Here is a 15,526-nt window from a genome sequence, read left to right as displayed (position 1 = left end):
GCGAGCGGGCCGCGGCATGTTTACTAGCGGCGGGCGGCGTGTTTACGAGAGGGAGCGCGGACAGCGTCGGGAACGCGGAAAGTACGGATTTCTCCGTCCCTGGGGGTTAAAGGATGGAAAAAGGGACGGAGAAATTCGTACGGGCGGGGGTAAAGTGGTTAATATATGATTTTAATATATGTTCTATGTTTGGGTCTTTTTAAATGTTTTAGAACAAAAAATGTTCTTTTACAGCATCCAGGTTATTGGAGTTTTTGCAACACTTTCATAACATCATGTGGTTGGTTTCTCCTTAAACTTAGTTGGGCCTGTATTTTGGGGTAATTTCAGAGTATGGCGTAGAGTATAAATAAAAGAGAAGCAGAATGACAGTGATATGATTTCAAAAAAAGGAGAAAAAAAATGTAAATACTAATGTTCAATACTACTTTTTATTTTGATAATCTTTATTTAGCAAATAAGGTAGGACCCTTCTAGAAACAAAGGCCAGCATTGTCTGATAAAAAAAAATATAAATAAAATAAAAATAAAAACATATAATCCACCACACATGACACAAATGTAGAAACATTACTTTTTTCACCTAAGGAATATTGCAAAAATGTAGCACCTTATTCCTTCAGGATCTTCCAACCCTGGTTCACATCTTCCCCACATCACAGCTGGACTATTGCAATGCCCTCTATTGACACCTTCCAAATAAAGCCCTACACCACCTGCAGCTAGTACAGAATACTGCCACAAGACTGTTACCAAGCCAACCCTGCCACTGCCACATGACACCAATCCTTTGTTCACTACACTGCACTATACAGAGAGAGAGATGGCACGAACGAATAGTTCCTGGCAAACGTTGGCTGTTTGCCGTTCATGTTTAACGCAAATTTAAAAAAAAAATGCATTCACATTATTTACATTAAAGGCAATAGCCGCCAACTTTAACGGTTAATAGCAAACCGCCTTACATGCTACACCAAATTTGCAGTGTATGTGGAAGGGAACAGTGGGTATAAGAGGAAACTTTTTTTTTTTTTTTTTTTTTAAACCTTATAGTTTTTGAGAAAATCGATGTAAAGGTTTCATAGGAAAAAAGTATGCATTTAAATGTGGTAAGTGACAGTTAATGTAGAAAACCTAACGGTAGTCTAAATGTACATATATCATATGAAAGAGCAATGAATTTCATGATTGGGTTAGGGTTTCCAGGGGCACTGCGTATGGACCCCCTGGAAACCCCTCCGGAGTTGCAAAGCTTTGGCCAGGGATCACTATTAAGGATGATCGGAATTAGCAAATTCCGTTCCGCCGGAATTGCAGAATTCCGCCAGCGCTAAATTCCATCGCCATTACATTTCCACGGAATTTTGTGAATTTCCGCGGAATTCCACATTCCGGCAGAAAAATTAAAGTAATCACAGCCCATGGGACCTAGTGGCTGTTCCCCGGTCATTTTTTAATTTATTTATTTTTATTTGAGGTGTTGCTTAAGCCATGGGACCTAGCGGTGGTCCCATGGCGGTCATTTTGGTGCCGTAGGAGGTGTCACTTAAGCCATGGGACCTAGCGGTGGTCCCATGGCGGACGTTTTGGCACCGCGGGAGGTGTCGTGTAAGCTTTGGGACCTGGCGGTGGTCCCATGGCGGTAATTTTTGCACCGTAGGAGGTGTCACGTAAGCTATGGGACCTGGCAGAGGTTCCATGGCAGTGGTTTTGGCGCAGCAGGAGGTGTCGTGTAAGCTTTGGGACCTGGCGGTGGTTTTGGCGGCACAGGAGGTGTCACGTAAGCTATGGGACCTGGAAAGAGGTTCCATGGCGGTGGTTTTGGCGCAGCAGGAGGTGTCGTGTAAGATATGGGACCTGGCAGTGGTTACATGGAGGTGGTTTTGGCGCCACAGGAGGTGTCGCGTAAGCTATGGGACCTGGCGTTGGTTCCATGTGGTGGTTTTGGCGCCGCAGGAGGTGTCGTGTAAGCTATGGGACCTGGTGGTGGTTTTGGCGCCGCAGGAGGTGTCGCGTAAGCTTTGGGACCTGGCGGTGGTCCCATGGCGGTGGTTTTGGCGCTGCAGGAGGTGTCGCGTAGGCTATGGGACCTATACAAAATGGTTGGGATAGGTGAGATAGCTAGGGAGCTGGTTGCTAACATAGGATTGATTGTTTTTTGTTAAACACTGTAATTGGTGCTGAAATAATTCCAATTTTCATGCAGCAATCCGTTTGGGTGGTTTTTGTAAGCCTCTGATTAGTGCAGAAATTCCTATTTTCCTGAAGAAATCCTGTTGTTTTCACTTCTTCTAGGGGCTTCCTTGTGGTTGGTTTACAAAATTCCGCATTCCGCCGGAATTAAGCATCGTTCCGTGGAACGCTATAGCACTATGACAATTCCGTTCCGATGCGACGGAACGGAAACACCAAATTCCATCCGGAATCGCGGAAAAATGAATTCCGCAGAATGCGGGGAGCATCACTAATCGCTGTACAGCCGCAATATGGATGTATAAAGATCCCTGCCAACTTTACCTATTTTTTTAAACTTTTTTTATTAAATGTTCAGAGTGTGGGAAATTTAAAAAGAAATGATGTGGGTTCCCGCCTCCAGAGCCTCTTTAACCCCTTGTTCCCCATGCAAGCTAGGATAGCCAGAATGCAGAGCCCCGGCCGAGTGGGGCTTCACGCCCTGAGCTATACCAGCCCGCATGGTCCATGGTATGGGGGGCTCCAGGGAGAGGGGTGGCCAAGCCTCCCCCCTGGAGCCCTTGTCCAATTCATGGACAAGAGGCTCTTCCCCACCTCTGGTGCCCCAGGAGGAGGTGACAGCCACCGATGCCCGGGGGGAGGGGAGCTTCCTGGTGGCATCTGGGAGTCCCCTTACCAATTTCCACAGGGTGGCAGGGGTCTTTTTTTCCTTACGTACCCACTGTCCCCCTCCACGTACGCTTAAAATTTGCTGTTACTAGCACATAAGGGGGCTTTGCTATTAACCGTTAAAGTTGGCAACTGCTTGCCTTTCATGAAAGTCTATGGGAAAACTGAACGCAAATAAAAATTTAAAAAAAATAGGGTTGGACGCTAATTTTGAACACCCCTTGTTCACTGTGAACTATTTGCCGGCAGAACAGTTTGGCCCATCTCTAACTGCACTATGCCAATTGTGATTGTACCACAAACAATTCCAAGTGGGACTCCTGTCGTTCTTTGTGAATAAAGCTTATTCTATTGTATTAATTACCACTGGCACTTTATTTTTCCCCCACAGTTCTCTCTCCTTCTCTCTCTCTGCTCTAGGGGCCTTTCACACTGGGGTGTTGCGTTGTGGAGATTTACCGCACTGCTAAAGCTGGGTAATGAAAGTCTATGGGGAAGCTCACATTACCTGCATAGCAATGCGGTGTGATGGAAGTGCTCGATCAGATGCGGGTCCATAACTGCGCTACCATGGTTACCTGCATTGCCCTGCGATGGACCGGAAGTCCTGTTAGTCTATGGTGATGCAGAGTTTTTAAAAATGTTGCTGGCTGTGGTGTGAAAATGTTACGATGCGCGGACGTGTATTTTTACAATAGGCTTCCGTGTAGTTCCACATGCTCGAAGCAGGAAGTGATCGCAAGTGGGCATCACTTCCTTCTTGGCCAAATTCCAGAAAGGGGATATCGTGTATTAACATGGTATTCTCTGAAGTCATGCTTTTGGCAGTGTGGTGCGACGGGTACGCCACACCACAACGCTAGCGCCGATATGCAGTGTGAAACCGGCCTCAAAATTATCCTTCACCCCTAACACAGCTCACAAATATGTACACTGAGTTCTCCTCATGCTGTAGAGTCTGAGGAGGAAAACAAGCTGATCAGATGAGTTAACAAGTAGCTAGAAGTGCTGTAATATTGCTGTAATATAACTAGCAGTCAGGGACTGTATACACCACTCCACACTGCTGCTTGTGATGTTACACTTCTGTCTCCGCAGTATGTATCTTCCAAAGCTCTGTCTACTCTGTGATATCCATGCTGGGAGGGAGGAAAACATTGGTACATATAATACATACTGATAATGGCTTTGTGAGCAGTCAGGTAAGTAAAGATAATAAACACACATTGCTGAAAACGTAACCCCTTACCACCACCTAAATCAGACTCAGCTAGGACTAGGTGATTACTAGACCATACCTTGAGGAGTTGATATTAACCCACCTGTGCAGGAAAATGGTCCAGTCCTGCAGAGCGGACACCTTTTTTGTATCTGGAAGCATCCACATGATTTTACAGAGCTGTGTGATGAGCAAACTGCTCCTAGTACTTGTGGCAATGTGTACCCTAACCAAGGGCGTTCCTAGGGTCCTAGGAGATCGGGGGAACCTGTGGGCACTAGGTGGGGGGCAGGGCCGGATTTACCATAAGGCACTGTAGGCACGTGCCTACAGGCGCCTTATCTCACAGAGGCGGAAGTACCCGACATTCCCCTTCTCTGAGCAGAGCGGAGCGGAAGTGCAATGTCACTCACCGCTCTGCGTCTGGCTCGGCTCTCCAGTCCTAGCGGCTGCTTTACAAAGGCTCATGGCAGAGGTGGCGGGGCTGGGTTGGGCTCTTGCCGGGACTGCTGCAAACTATTCCGCTCCATAGCAATAGCTGCCTGCCTGTTTGTACCATAGGTTGAGTAAGTGACTTACTCAGTGTGCAGACAGGCGGGCAGCTATTGCTATGGAGCGGATTAGTTTGCAGCAGTCCCGGCAAGAGCTGTTTGACATCATAAGATTTGCAGAGCACCGCCTTCCTGCTTTCTCCTCTGGTGTAGTGAATGCCGGGGCAGGCTGCCTGCATGTCACGTGGAGAGCTGTAGCTGTAGCTGCTCCCACTTAACAGCCATGCTTTTGGTGTATATGCAGAGCTTCTGTTTGGGTTCAAGGTGCATTTGTAGTTTCTGGGGGGGCTCAGCGCACCTCTGATTGGAGGCCATTCAAAGGCGACCTGGTGTGGCGCTGATCCACCTTTTGTGCAATGTTCAATTTTCGATTTTATTTGATTAGCCGCACCCAGGCTATGCATATACATAGGTTAGGATTTAGTTAGTGTTAGGCCCCTCCCATGGAGGATCGACTTTTTCGCAGTGGGAGGGACGAGTACTTAATAGGTTGCATGCAAGCTGTTACAGGAAACTAACATCCTCCTCCAGTGGTAGACAGGTCATGTGTATGCTCGGTGTGTATTATATCCCACAAGTGGGGCTTGCACTCTTTTGCAGGTAGGCACTTGCCTGTTTTTAAGTAGCGCTGTTCATTTCCTTGCTATGTACTAATTTCACATAAATAGGCAGAATGCCCCCTTAATATGGTAGACACCTCTCACCTGGCTTCTGAATTCTCCTCTACTGGCTGCTGTGCCTGGCAATACTGTTTTTGGCTGGATTGGGGATGATGTGTGAGCTGAAAGGCCTGGCAGTGATGCTGTGGCCTGGCTGGCGGTGATGCTGTGGCCGGGTTGGCTGGCGGTGATGCTGTGGCCGATGTTGTGGCTGGGTGGCAGTAATGCTGTGACCTGGCTGGCAGTAATGCTGGGCTGTGCTTGGCTGGTTGAAGTAAATGCTGGCCTGACTGGTGGTGATGCTGTGGCCTTTTTGACAGTGATTCTGGGCTGGTTGGCTGGTGGTGATGCTGGGCTGGCTGGCCTGGATAGTTTAGGTAGCGACAGGTGCCCCCTAGTTAAGGTAGCACCAGGAGTCCCCCAGTTTAGGTAGTGACTGGAGCCCCCTAGTTCAGGTAGGGACAGGAGCCCCCCAGTGTATGTAGTGACAGGTGCCCCCCAGTTCAGGTAGTGACAGGGACCCACCAGTGTATGTAGTGACAGGAGCCCCCAGTTTAGGTAGGACAGGCACCCCCCAGTTAGGTAGTGAGTGATAGGGACCCCCAGTTGGGTAGTGAGGGACTGCAGGGACCCCCAGTTAGATAGTGAGTGACAGCAGGGACCCCCAGTTAGATAGTGAGTGAAAGCAGGGACCCCCAGTTAGGTAGTGAGTGACAGCAGGGACCCCCAGTTAGATAGTGAGTGACAGCAGGGACCCCCAGTTAGGTAGTGAGTGACAGCAGGGACCCCCGTTAGGTAGTGAGTGACAGGGACCCTCGTTAGGTAGTGAGTGACAGCAGGGACCCCCTTTAGGTAGTGAGTGACAGGCGCGCTCCCTACCCCCACCTACCTTGCCGTGTCAGACCTCAGGATCAGCAGGCGACCCGACCAGTTAGAGCGGGCGCCGGGCGCAAATATGCGGAAGTGATGTCACTTCCGTAACAGCGGTGCCCGCTAAGTCCTAGCGCCTGCTCTATCTGGTCGCCCGCTGATCGAGGTCTGACACTGCTGTCTGGCAGCGGGGACAGCCGGGGGGGGGGGGAGGGGGGCAGCAGCGGCCGGGAGATCCGTGGCACCCCAGGACAGATTGGGGGCACACCCCTCCCAAAATAGGGCTAGCGACGCCCCTGACCCTAACATACAGCATTTAAAAAGTTGCTCTAATCGATAGTTGCCCTTTAAAGGGAATGACCGAGGTGGTAAAAAAATGTACTTACTCAAGGCTTCCTCCAGCTCCTTGCAGCCTTCCTGTCTCCTTTCCGCAGCTCCACTCCCAGACAGTGGCCCGGGGGTCCCCTAAAGCAGGGCTTTTCAGCCCTGTCCTCAAGTACCACCAACAGTGCATGTTTTGTGGAAATCCAGAGGTAGTTAATTAGCTCTGCTGAGACACTAATTACCTCCCCTGTGCATGTTTGTGGTTTTCTGCAAAACATGCACTGTTGGTGGTACTTGAGGACAGGGTTGAAAAGCCTTGCCCTAAGGTGCAGATGCTGACCTTGCTAGGTCTACTGCGCCTGCACGAAAGCCGCTCGCAGTCACACTGACGACATCTGGAGTGTACTGCACGGGGCAACCCTCCAGATGACATTAGCGCATCGACAAGCAGCTCTTGTGCAGGCACATTAGATGCAGACCTGGCGAGGTCGGCATCTGCATTGGAGGGGGGGACTCCCCAGCCACCGGCTGGGAGCGGAGCTGTGGCAAAGGCACAGGATGGTTGCAAGGGGCTGGAGGAAGCCCCGGGTACGTAGAATTTTTTTTTTACCACCTCAGACATTCTCTTTAACCAGTTGCCAACCGCCCACAACCTATGGGCGTTAGCAAAGTGGCAGGCCCAGGACCGCCTAACGCCCATCGGCTTCGCCTCCTGGGGGACTAAAAAGCTGGGGATCGCATGCATAGATGCACGTGCATCCACCGACATCAGACTGCGCCCACCCCCGACATCAACCTGCCGGCCAATTCGCAGCACCGTCGGGTTTTTAATCCCCGATCTGCCGCATGGAAAGCGTATAATACGATTTGTAATGTATACAAAGTGTATTATACAGGCTACCTCCTGCCCTGGTCGTCCCAGCAATCGAGGGACCACCAGGGCAGGAGGCAGCCCCCCTAGTAAGCACACACAAACACTGATCCTGCCCCCCCCTGCCCCCTAATCGCCCACAGCACCCCTCAGACCCCCTCCCCCCCGATCACCCCCTCAGACCCCTGCTTGCACCCAATCCCCCCCCTAATCACCCATCAATCACTCCCTGTCACTATCTGTCAATGTTATTTTTTAGAGTAGGTCCTAAACTGCCCCCTGGGGGCTTCTGATCACCTATCCCACACCCTCAGATCGTCCCCAGACACCCCCCCCCCCCCCCCGTGTACTGTATACCTGTACATCTATTCTCCCGTGTAATAACCCACTGATCACCTGTCAATCATCTGTCAATCAGTGCTGCTCAACAGGATACCGGATATCCGAATAGACTCGGATATCCGAACTTTTTAGGCCTATCCGATCGGATCCGGATTCCGGATAGCTGGATGGGAATCCGGATAGCTCTATGCGGATAGTTGGTCTCATAACCCGGATACCCGCGGATACCGGTCGGATATCCGAATCCGGGTGCTGTAACCATGGACATTATGTCCATGACGTCATTCAGCCAATCAGAGCGCTCCCAGCCTAAGCCCAAGCACCCAATCACAGAGGAGAACCTTGGCCAGTCCCTCCTGTATATAAGGAGGGGGCCATGTTAAGAATCTCGTCCTTGCTTTGTGACTGCCACTGTGATAGGTTGTCCAGTGTGTTTGGCTGAAGCAAGTACATTATCCAAGTGATAACCCAGCGTTTTAACACTAAAACACCTTCTGGTTTTACTGTTGTACTGTGTTGTAGTTAGCTTAGCTAGTCTGTGTAATTTGTTAGTGTCAGTCAGTCTTGTCAGTCAGTCTTTCAGCTGCAGCAGCTGCGCTGCCTGTGCCTGCTACTAGGTCCTGTGTCTTTGTGTGTGCTGTGTCTGTGTGCACACACTCCAGGCTCCTTGCTGCTGGCTGGGCTGCTATTACTACTGCTACTGTGGTTTTGTATTGTGTAGTTGCAGACAGTGCTAGTACTACAGATTATTGCTGCTGTGCTGCTGCTGACTGAGTGAGCAGTGTCAGTGTGTTTAGTTGTTGTACTCCTGTCTGTCAATCTGCTGATCATTTCCAAGCCCGCCGCCAATAATAAAAGTGCACCAAGTACCCCACACACATCATCTGTGACGTCGACTCATCAGTGACAGTGAGTCTTGTACAGTACTATGTCTGGCACTGGCAGTGTGAGACGGGGGAGGGGAAAGGCCGGAAGGAGAGTGAGCAACATTACGGCCTCTGGCAGCAGTTCTGCCGCATCAGGCATTCCGCCGCTACCCACTGGCAGTCACGCTGCAGAGACGCAGCACCGTGTTGCGTCCATTTTCAAGCAGGGTCAGCGGCGCAGATTGGAGGAGAAGGACGCCGCGTCTGTGATGCAGCAGATGGCGCATGACGAGGAGCAAGCCAGTGACAGTGAGGCCACCACCACCACCAGCCCTAGCCCTAGAGAAAATATTCTCTGCAAAATTGGCTTTTCAGAAGAGTCTGAGATGCTGACAGTAATTGTTGGGGGGGAGCCCGTCCATGATGTGTCAGCAGAAGAGGAATTTGATGCGGGCTCATCATCCCAGCAGTTTGATGAAGGGGAGTTTGATGATGAGGTGAAGGACCCGGACTACCAGCGACCGGAGGGGCATGTCAGCTCTGACTCTGAGGAGGAGGAGTCAGTGGGTCTGGCACGCAGGTTGAGCATTTCAGGGATTGGCAGGAGCAGCAGTGGGCATGGAATACGTGACCCGCAGGCTGCTGCTCCATCTGTCAGTGGCACGACTACCACCAGCCGCACCACTCAACCCCAGGCCCTAACCACCACCGGCAGAAAATCCACAGCAGCATCCCGTTCTGAGCCACGTAAGGGAAAACACCAATCCCCAATATGGCAGTTTTTCCATCTGCCCTCACTGGATAGCAAGTATGTTACGTGCAAATTATGCCATGTGAAGCTGAGCAGAGGGTCTCACCCCTCCACTTATGGCACCTCCAGCTTCATAAATCATCTGGGCAATAAGCACAAACCTGAGCATCAGGAATTCAAGAGGCTGAAGGAAGCTGGCGCTGGCCCTTGCAGAGGTCAGAGCACTATAACAACCTTTGCCACTCCTGCTGACACTGAGGCCTCTTCAGGCAGCCAGTCCTCCTCAGTGGTCTCCTCTGTTCCCTCCTCAGCTTCCCGTGCAAGCCTAAAACGCCCCCACCACCAGACCCTGCTGAGTGACTCTTTTGTGGTCAGGGCTCAGCCTCCCGGCAGCCGTCGCATACGCCAGCTGAACGGCTTGCTGACACAGGCCATGTCCTCCCAGCTCCTCCCGTACTCGTTTGTGCAGGAGGGGAGCCGGATGCGTGCGCTCCTGCAGTGCGCAGCGCCGGATTGGCCAATCCCCAGCCGGCACTACTTTGCACGCAAGGCCATCCCAGCACTGCACCGCTTTGTAAAGGCCAACGTGGAGCGTGGGCTGGATCATGCGCTTGGTGCGCGCGTCCATGTGACAATGGACTCATGGAGCAGCCGCTTCGGGACAGGCCGCTATTTGTCCTTCACCGCGCACTGGGTCAGTTTGGTGGAAGGGGGTGAAGAGGAGACAGCAGCATCATCACCCCGGTGGGTGGTGCCACCCCGCAGCAGGGTCAGGGGAAGTGCAGCAGCTTCCAGCTCTGATCCGGTTCCATCCGCCGCCAAACAACCCCGCCTCAGCAGCAGCGTGAAGGCCCACCACTGCCAAGCGCTGCTGCAGATGGTCACGGTGGGCAAGAACAAGCTGACGGCAGACCACGTCTTGGCCAAGCTCCGAGAGCAAGAGAGCAGTTGGCTGACCCCCAGAGGCCTCAGAGTCGGAGAGGTGGTGGCCGACAATGGGGCAAACTTGGTTGCCGCCATCCAGCGGGGAAACCTCACCCACATCCCCTGTCTGGCCCACGTCCTGAACCTAGTGGTGCAGAAATTCCTGCACACCTACCAGGGGATGAACACTCTTTTGGGAGCGGCAAGGAAAACGGTGGGTCATTTTCGCCGCTCGGGTGGTGCCACAGCGACCCTTACAGCCGTGCAGCTGGAGCTGAACCTCCCACAGCACCGCCTCATTATAGACGTTCCAACACGCTGGAATTCCACCCTGGCGATGTTGGAACGTCTGGTTGAACAGAGGCGGGCTGTCAACCTGTACCTGGCCAGAGCCACCATGGATGCCAACTTGTTGGGGACCGGCACCACCCACCTCCCAGACATCATCCGCCCTGCTGAGTGGGGAAAAATGCAGCTGGTGTGCTTTGTGCTGGCACCCTTCCTGGAGGCCACCAACATGGTCAGCCGGGACCATGCGTCGCTGTGTGAGTGGGTGACCATTGTGTGCATGCTGGACAAGGCCCTCGATGCTCTGCTGGAAGTGGGAGAGGAAGCCTTGATCCAGCAGGAGCAGCAGCAGCACACTTCACAGTCCACCTCTGTGCAGCAGGAGGAGGATTCGGAGGAGTTGGAGGAGGACTTGGAGGAGTTGGAGGTCCCTGACCTTGAAGAGGAGGGGGCACAGCGGAGTGCAGCTGCAGTAGTGCGGGGGTGGAGAGAGCAAGATGAGGCTCCGGAATCAGAGGAGGACGACAGCACTGTCAGCGGTGCAGAATATCATAGGTCAGCAGAGATGGCAGCCCTCTTCCCTATGGCAGCGCACATGCTGCAGTGCCTGCGCAAAGACCCAAGGGTGAAGGAGATGAGTGCTCGGGAGGACATCTTGATCACCCTGATGCTGGACCCACGGCTGAAGGGGAAGCTGGCTCAGTTCCTGCCTGTAGGAGGAGACCCTGTGCGCCGAATCAGGGACTTGCAGCGGATTCTGGTTCGGCGCTTGGAGGAAGCCTTCCCCCGGACTCCCACCCCCCCTGCTGTCTCAGTCCAGCCAGCACAGCAGCAGGTGCCTGCATCCAGCATCAGCAGGCGCCCAACAAACCTGCTGTCTCTGACAAAGGCGCTCTATGCCACACCAGTACCGCTGCCTACAGAGGAGGTGCCTGCAGCAGCATCCGGCTCTCAAAGCCAGAACCAGCACCTGACCCGGATGGTGGCCGATTATATGGGGTCCTATAGCGGGCTTGACACCGACACCCCTGTGGACCCCTTGGAGTACTGGGTGAAGCACCTGGATATCTGGGGCGAGCTGGCGCAATACGCCCTGGAAGTGCTGTCCTGCCCGCCTTCCAGCGTTATGTCGGAAAGGTGCTTCAGTGCGGCCGGTGGCGTGGTCACTGAGAAGCGCTCTTGTCTGTCAGGCCAGTCTGTGGACAGACTGACTTTTTTAAAGATGAACGAGGCTTGGGCAGTTGGTGAGTTCCTGGCCCCTGTTGTTGGCAAGAGGGGGAAATGAAGTGGCTGAGTGGTAATCACTATGCCTGGCCTGCTTAACCACCCTTTACCACCACAACCTCCTGACTCCATCTTCATGAAGCCAGGTTCTTATTTTTTGAACTGTGCCGTGGTACCTGCCATGGTCAGCTGTGTAATTTTTTTGGAGGTGTCTGTGCTGTGCGAGTTGTGGGGCCCCAACTGCGGCAGTACGACCGACCGCTTCCTGGAACCTCTCCTAATTTTTTACTGTGCCGTGGTACCTACAACAGTGCCATGGTCAACTATGTAAACACAATAGCTGTGTAATTTTTTTTGGAGGTGTCTGCTGTCCGAGTTGTGGGGAGGCCCCAACTGCGTCAGTACGACCGCTTCCTGGAACCTCTCCTAATTTTTTACTGTGCCGTGGTACCTACAACAGTGCCATGGTCAACTATGTAAACACAATAGCTGTGTAATTTTTTTTGGAGGTGTCTGCTGTCCGAGTTGTGGGGAGGCCCCAACTGCGTCAGTACGACCGCTTCCTGGAACCTCTCCTAATTTTTTACTGTGCCGTGGTACCTACAACAGTGCCGTGGTCAACTATGTAAACACAATAGCTGTGTAATTTTTTTTGGAGGTGTCTGCTGTCCGAGTTGTGGGGAGGCCCCAACTGCGTCAGTACGACTGCTTCCTGATACCACTCTGATGTTGATTGACAGCCATTTTTTTTTTGGGGGGGGGGATTTTAAGTCCACTCCCCACATCATCAGTGTTTCCCTTTTCACAATTATGATGCTACATGCCTCATATACCCTAAAAAACCTTTTTAAAGCAATTTAAAGGCCACTTCCGGGATTAAACACGGATATCCGAATCCGATCGGATACTAGAGTCGGATATCCGAATCGGATTCGGATCCGAAAATTTTGAATTCGGATATCCGATCCGGATCGGATAGCGGGGTATCCGGATCCGAATCGGATCCGGATTTTGAAAAGGGGTATCCGAGCAGCACTGCTGTCAATCACCCATTAATCACCCCCTGTCACCACCTGTCACTGCCACCCCTCAGATCAGACCCTAACCTGCCCCTTGCGGGCACCTGATCACCCGCCCACACCCTCAGATCGCCCGCAGACCCACCCTCAGATCACCTCTGAAGTGCATTGTTTACATCTGTTCTCCCCTCTAATCACCCACTGATCACCCATCAATCACCCATCAAGCACCCCGTCACCACCTGTCACTGCTACCCATCAGATCAGACCCTAATCTGCCCCTTGCGGGCACCCAAACACCCGCCCACACCCTCAGATCGCCCTCAGACCCCCTCTGATCAACTCGCCAGTGCATTGCTTGCATATATTTTCCTCTGTAATCACCTACTGATCACCTATCAATCACCCCATCACCCCCTGTCACCACCTGTCATTGCTACCCATCAGATCAGACCCTAATCTGCCACTTGCAGGCACCCAAACACCCGCCCACACCCTCAGATCGCCCTCAGACCCCCTCTGATCACCTCCCCAGTGCATTATTTACATCTGTTCTCCCCTCTAATCACCCACTGATCACCCATCAATCACCCCGTCACCACCTGTCACTGCTATCCATCAGATCAGACCCTAATCTGCCCCTTGCGGGCACCCAATCACCCGCCCACACCCTCAGATCGCCCTCAGACCCCCCAATCACCTCCCCAGTGCATTGCTTGCATCTATTCCTCTCTCTAATCACACCATGAGACACCCATCAATCACCTCCTGTCACCACCTGTCACCACCCTAGCACTACTATCCATCAGATCAGGCCCTAATCTGCCCCCCTGCAGGCTTCTGATCACCCATCCAAACCCTCAGATCCCTCTCAGACCCCCTTCCGATCACCTTCTCAGTGCATTGATTGCATCTATTCTCCCCTCTAATCACCCCCCTGAGACACCCATCAATCACCTCCTGTCACCACCTGTCACCCCCTAGCACTCCTATCCATCAGATCAGGCTTTAATCTGCCCCCCGGCGGGCTTCTGATCACCCGGCCAAACCCTCACCCGCCCCACCCACAGAATTTTTTTTTCTGATCACTGCAGGTACGACTTTATTGTGGCTGAGACCAACCGTTATGCCACAAAATACGCAACCGACAATCCAAGAAGCTACCATGCCCAGCCTTTTCGGTGGAAACCACTCCAAGGTTCCGAACATAACATTTTTCGGGGCCTTCTCCTTAAAATGGGTCTAGTCAAAAAGAATGTATTGCAGTCTTATTGGTCTACGCACCATAGTCTATGCATCACATGCCCATGTTCTCTGATGCCATGTCCAGGTCACGATTTGAGACCATCCTGCACTTCCTTTACTTCAATGCCAATACAATCGGTCATCTAAGAGGCCACCCTGCTTATGACTGGTTCCACAAAATTTGGCCCCTCATAAACCACCTGTCATCAAAATTTGCAAATGCTTATACCCCTGAACAGTCATTTTGAGGCATTTGGTTTCCAGACTACTCCTCACGGTTTAGGGCCCCTAAAATGCCAGGCAGTATAGGAACCCCAAAAGTGACCCCATTTTAGAAAAAATACCCCCCAATGTATTCCATTAGGTGTATGGTGAGTTCATAGAAGATTTTATTTTGTGTCACAAGTTAATGGAAAATGACACTTTGTGAAAAAAAAAAACAATAAAAATCAATTTCCGCTAACTTGTGACAAAAAAATAAAATCTTCTATGAACTCACCATACTCCTAACGGACTACCTTGGGGTGTCATCTTTCTAAAATGGGGTCACTTGTGGGGTTCATATACTGCCCTGGCATTTTAGGGGCCCTAAACCATGAGGAGTAGTCTAGAAACCAAATACCTCCAAATGATCTGTGAAATCCTAAAGGTACTCATAGGACTTTGGGCCCCTTAGCGCACCTAGGCTGCAAAAAAGTGTCACACACGTGGTATCGCCGTACTCAGGAGAAGTAGTATAATGTGTTTTGAGGTGTATTTTTTACCAATCCCCATGCTGGGTGGGAGAAATATCTGTGTAAATGGACAATTGTGTGTAAAAAAAATCTAAAAAATCGCATTTACAGAGATATTTCTCCCACCCAGCATGGGTATGTGTAAAAATACACCCCAAACACATTATACTATTTCTCCTGAGTGCGGCGATACCACATGTGTGGCACTTTTTTGCAGCCTAGGTGCCCTAAGGGGCCCAAAGTCCTATGAGCACCTTTAGGCTTTACAGGGGTGCTTACGACGGACAGTAAACACACCACTCAAATGACCCCATTTTGGAAAGTAGACACCCAAAAGTATTCAGAGAGGGGCATGGTGAGTCCGTGGCAGATTTCATTTTTTTTTGTTACAAGTTAGCAGAAATGGAAACTTTTTTTTTTTTTGTCACAAAGTGTCATTTTCCGCTAACTTGTGACAAAAAATAAAATCTTCTATGAACTCACCATTCCTCTTAGTGAATACTTTGGGATGTCTTCTTTCCAAAATGGGGTCATTTGGGGGGTATTTATACTATCCTGTAATGTTAGCACCTCATGAAACACGACAGGTGCTCAGAAAAGTCAGAGATGCTTCAAAATGGGAAAATTCACTTTTTGCACCATAGGTTGTAAACGCTATAACTTTTACTCAAACCAATAAATATACACGTATTGGATTTTTTTTTATCAAGCACATGTAGCAATATAAACTTGGACAAAAATGTATATATACATTTTACTTTATTTGAAAAATGTCAG

The sequence above is a fragment of the Hyperolius riggenbachi genome, chromosome 1 (assembly GCF_040937935.1).
Source record: "Hyperolius riggenbachi isolate aHypRig1 chromosome 1, aHypRig1.pri, whole genome shotgun sequence".
In the NCBI taxonomy this organism is placed as follows: Eukaryota; Metazoa; Chordata; class Amphibia; order Anura; family Hyperoliidae; genus Hyperolius; species Hyperolius riggenbachi.
This window is presented reverse-complemented; position numbering follows the sequence as displayed.